The following is a 6,000-nucleotide window of genomic DNA, read 5'->3' as shown; positions in this document are numbered from 1 at the left end:
CAAACATCAAATCGCTTGTTCTTCACTCCTGTGATGAAGCTGAGGCTCTGCTGGTCATACTGACATCCTAATGTGTTGGGAACGTATTTCAGTCTGGGCCAACTTGACTGGAAGGATTTTTTTTTTTTTTTCTGTGCTTTGCTTGCAGATTTCACTGTGCCATATGATTCCTTCTCCAAACTTAGAAGGTAAAACTACATTTAAAAAATGTAAATATTGCCAGTCTAATAGTCTATTATAACTAAATAAAAAAGAATCTAAATATAGTTGTTAATTTTCATTTTAATTTGTAAAAAAAGTATTCAATTTAGAAATAGAAAATACGAAATTCAATTCAATTCAATTCAAGTTTATTTGTATAGCGCTTTTTACAATACAAATCGTTACAAAGCAACTTTACAGAAAATTATGTTTCTACAATATTTAGTAGTAGCTAGTAGTTTGTGCACGTTTGACAGGATTTTAGAAAAAAAAAAAATAATAATAATAATAATACAAGACGTAGTCAGCTAGATGATGAACTATCAATATTATTAATTAATAGTTATTATATGATGCAGTCACACATGTAGCAATAATTGTTAGTTCTGTTTGTTGATTCAAGGTTAGGATCACCTGGGGTCCTCTGAGGGTCATCATCATCTCTTCTCAGGTGTTCTGGATCCAGACTGGAGCTTGTGTAAATCCTAGTTACCACGGAACATTATGATATACTGTTAGTTTTATCACATATTCAATTAGTGTTATAACAATAATAATTAATCATTTTATTGTCATTTAATAATTTTTATATTTAAGAAATTAAATTAATTTTTGAATAAAATATAAATGTATAGGAACACCTATATTATATTATATTATATTATTATAAAATGTATTTATCATACTTTCTGTTCTTTTTTTTATTTAATATCTGAAAAACTCCATTGATATATTAAGGTAATGGCATATCATTTTCAATTATTAATTCAGTTGCTTCAGTATACAAATATTAAATATTAAAATCAATAACTATTGAAATATTATTATTTTAATATTGTTGTATTCGATGCATACATTAATTTAGTTTTATATGAAATTGAAATTTCAAATTGTATTTAAAAGCACTGAAATGAAAAAGTAATATTATATTATATTATTAATTAATTGATTAAATGTTTAAAATATTACAATGAATAAATATTAAAACATATAATTTATGTTTATATATATATATATATATATTCTATTTTCTATTCTATTCTTGAATGTAATTATAACAAATATTAAATTAATTGTGTATCATATTAATTTCTTAAATGTTTTAAATAATAAAATGGAAACATATGCATTAATTGTATTATTAAAATGTTAAATTAAGAATTCAAATATATTACATTTAGATTTTTTATTAATTTAATTTAATTTAATTTATGCATTTAGCAGACTCTTTTGTCCAAATCGACTCACAGTGCATTCAGGCTAAAAATTTTATATTATATTATATTTATATTTAATGATATGTTTTTTATATTTTTGGTTGCTTAGTTTATTACCCGGTGAAAATAAATAGCAAACAAATGATTTGAGGTAACATTCATATCAGTCATACAGTAATGTAGTTTAATACCTATGGCTAGAGATTCACTGAAGTCACTAAGTATGAGCGATGTGTTAGTAAAAGCTTGCCTTAGCAAACACTGCTAATGATTAGCTGTAGCTACTTCAGGTTGAGCACATTCCTCACGCTGATAGATCCGTCGATCAGCCTCCTTCCACACTTTCATGAATTAAACTCACACTTACCTAAAGAGTAATCACGTTTTTTCTGTAAGTGTGTGTGTTGATATATTATGATATGCATTAAATTTGTAAATGTGTGATCAGCTCCAATCCCTGCTCACATTAATGTACAGTATACAATACACACACACAAGTCAAGATGTATCACGACGTCAACCGTGATTTCTGAAAATACTTTTTCAAGCAAAAAAGAAAACTGAAAGAGGAAGTTGGATAAAAACTTAACACAAAAAATGTTGCAGATGTCATACCACTAAAAAGTGCTAAAAGTACAGAGGAAAATCTGTATTTATTAGCACTGAAAACTTCTAAAAGATATACAGCAATAGATTCCACTGTGAAATACTGGTTGTATTAAAGAATTAGACACCCAGAAAATACAATTTAGTCTTTAATTACTCATCCTCATATTTATGTCCTCATATATCAACAACAATAAACACAAACTGAGGGTTTATATCTTCAAAAAGACCACAACAGCAGAGATGTATGCTTTATTGTAATAATCTTTTTTTTTTGGGTTGTTAATGCTACATTTCTTATTTTGGTTTAGTTTAAATTGGAAATACTAAAACAACTAAAACTAAATAAAATATTAAGTAAAAAAAGAAAAAAAAATTACTTATATATATATATTATATATATATTGTCCTGGGTCTCCACACCGCAGACTGAGGACAACTTCACAATGACCGACGCACACTCTTTCTCATCCTTCTCCCCACTCTCAGAGATGGACGTTTCCAAACTTCTCCTGTCCAATCATCCTACTACTTGTCCACTTGATCCGATCCCCACTCACCTCCTTCAAGCGATCTCTTCTTTAGTCATACCTTCGCTTATTCGCATTATCAATCATTATCATTATCATTATCACTCCTCTCTTCACTCTGGAACATTTCCCTCAGCATTTAAGCAGACTCGGGTAAGCCCACTGCTCAAGAAACCATCTCTGAATCCAGCGCTTCTTGAAAACTACAGACCAGTATCCCTTCTTCCATTCATTGCAAAGACACATGAGCGAGCGGTGTTCCAACCAGCTTTCTATGTTCCTTGTACAGAAAAACCTCCTGGACAGCAACCAATCTGGCTTCAAAAGTGGCCACTCAACTGAGACTGCTCTGCTCTCGGTTACTGAAGCCCTGCGACTAGCAAGAGCAGCTTGAAAATCCTCAGTACTCATTTTACTGGACCTGTCTGCTGCTTTTGACACCATTAATCACCAGATTCTCCTGTCCACCCTCAGAAAGATGGACATCTCTGGAACCGCACTCCTGTGGGTTAAGTCCTACCTCTCTGACAGATACTTCGGTGTGTCTTGGAGGGGTGATGTTTCTAAGTCACAACACCTTACTACTGGGGTTCCTCAAGGCTCAGTACTTGGACCACTTCTCTTCTCCATCTACATGACGTCATTAGGATCTGTAATTCAGAAGCATGACTTTTCTTACCACTGCTACGCTGATGACACCCAAGTCAACTTTTCATTCCAACCAGATGACCCGACGGTAGCTGCTCGCATTTCAGCCTGTCTGAGTGACATTTCCAGCTGGATGAATGACCATCACCTTCAGCTTAACCTTACGAAGACAGAACTCCTGGTGATTCAAGCTAACCTATTGCTTCATCACAACTTCTCTATACAGCTGGGTTCGTCAACCATTACTTCTTCAAGGACAGCCAGAAACCTAGGAGTTGTGATGGATCATCAGTTAAGCTTCACAGACCACATTGCTACAACTACCCGGTCCTGCAGGTTTGCCTTATACAACATTAGGAAGATTAGACCCTTCCTGTCAGAGCAAGCAACCCAACTTCTTGTCCAAGCTCTTGTTCTCTCCAGACTGGACTATTGTAATGCTCTCCTGGTAGGCCTTCCTGCATGTACTGTCAAGCCTCTGCAATTGATTCAGAATGCAGCAGCAAGGGTTGTCTTCAATGAGCCAAAAAAAAGCTCACGTTACTCCTCTCCTCATCAGGTAACACTGGCTATCAGTAGCCGCTCGCATCAAATTCAAGGTACTGATGCTAGCCTACAAGACGACCACTGGCACGGCACCGACATACCTAAACTCACTGGTTAAATCTTATGTGCCCTCTAGAAGTTTGTGCTCTGCAAGTGAACGACGCCTTGTGGTGCCATCCCAAAGAAGTTCAAAATCACTCTCACAGACCTTTTCCTGGACTGTGCCATGCTGGTGGAATGACCTCCCAATCTCAATTCGTACAGCTGAGTCTTTACTCATTTTCAAGAAACATCTAAAGACTCATCTTTTTCAACAGCACTTAACCAACTAATACTAGCACTTTTCCTTTTCTTGTCTTTTCATTTATTAAAAAAAAAAAAACCTGGCTATGCGTTCTATATTAGACTAACTGAGACTTGTCATGGCACTTGTATACTGTTGTTGTTCTCTTGTTGACCTGACTGCTTCTATTGTTCTCATTTGTAAGTCGCTTTGGATAAAAGCGTCTGCTAAATGATTAAATGTAAATGTAAATGTAAATGTAATGACAAATTGACACATGCACAAAAAAAGTGAAAACAGATCACATGAAAAATAAAATCTATCTTTTTCATTTCATTTCATTTCGTTTATTTGGTTTATCACTAACAAATATACAATAACAAATATTCAATTAATCATATACATAACTTTTGATTAAACCAAAGGGTATAGGCTGAAGCTCAAGGCTTATTGACGCCTATCCCTCTCAATTTTTACAAACAGTCAAGCAGTACTCAATTCTCTTCGTGCAAACACTTGAAACAACAAAGTCATAGACATTAATTACCCAAAAAACCTATCTATATGAAAGTATTATCTTGTTTCTTAGGAGCCGTTTAAATCCACTTATTGTTTGTGTCAATTTAAGATCTATATGCAAACAATTCCATAAATTCACTCCTCTTACAGAGATAGTTCTACATCTAATATTTGTTCTTACCTTCAGTTTTTTAAACAAACATGTTCCTTTTAACTCATACTTACAATAACGTTTCTCAAACATACTCAAAATTTTATCAGGCAGCATTTTATAGTATACTTTATACATTATCAATGTAACCTTGTAATCCACTAAATCATAGAATTTTAGAATGTTTAATTTAAAAAATAAATCATTTGTATGATCCCTATATTGTGATCTTGTTATGATACGTAAAGCTCTCTTTTGTAAAGTAAAAAGTGGTTGGGTGTATGTCTTATACGTATTACCCCAAATCTCCAGACAATACGTTAAATATGGAACAAATAATGATGCATATAACATAAATAATGCCTTCTTATTTAACAAATTCCCAATCCTATTTAATATCGCAACTGTCTTTGAGATTTTAGATTTTACATAATAAATATGCTTTTTCCACCCCAATTTACAGTCTAATATAACGCCCAAAAATTTTATTTCATTAACTCTTTCTATTTCCTCCATCCCTATTCTTACTTTCACTTCTGTCACACTACTTTTACCCCAGATCATAAACTTTGTTTTACTCATATTCAGTGACAGCTTATTAATATCAAACCATTTCTTAACCCATTCCATCTCCCTTTCCACATTTCTCACAATGTCTTTTAACTCTTTCCCAGAATAAAAAAAAATGGTATCATCCGCAAAAAGAATAGGCTTAAGAACACTTGAGACCCTACAGAGATCATTTAAATATAAAATAAACAATTTTGGTCCCAGGACGGAGCCCTGTGGAACTCCACAAAGAATTTTCAGGGGACTTGACATAATTCCATCAACTGAAACAAATTGTGTTCTGTTATTTATATATGAACAAATCCAAGAATATGCAACCCCTCTGAACCCATACTTAAACAGCTTCTTCAGAAGAATATCGTGATTAATAGTGTCAAATGCCTTTTTCAGGTCAATAAAGACACCCAGACTCACTCTCTTATCATCAATTGCCTTGCTTAACTCATCCACTAATTTCATTATTGCAAGTCCGGTCGACTGCTTGGCCTGAAATCCATACTGCTGCTCACACAAAATATTATATTTATTAATAAAACTATCCAGCCTTTTAACAAAAAGTTTTTCCAATATTTTAGAAAACTGTGGAAGAAGTGATACAGGTCTATAATTTGATAAATCATTTTTATTACCTGCTTTAAACAAAGGTATGACCTTTGCTACCTTCATCTGGTCAGGGAATATTCCCGTCCTAAATGAAACATTACATATGTGTGTCAATGGTTTAATAAT

Source organism: Carassius carassius, chromosome 48 (assembly GCF_963082965.1).
Source record: "Carassius carassius chromosome 48, fCarCar2.1, whole genome shotgun sequence".
In the NCBI taxonomy this organism is placed as follows: domain Eukaryota; kingdom Metazoa; phylum Chordata; class Actinopteri; order Cypriniformes; family Cyprinidae; genus Carassius; species Carassius carassius.
This window is presented reverse-complemented; position numbering follows the sequence as displayed.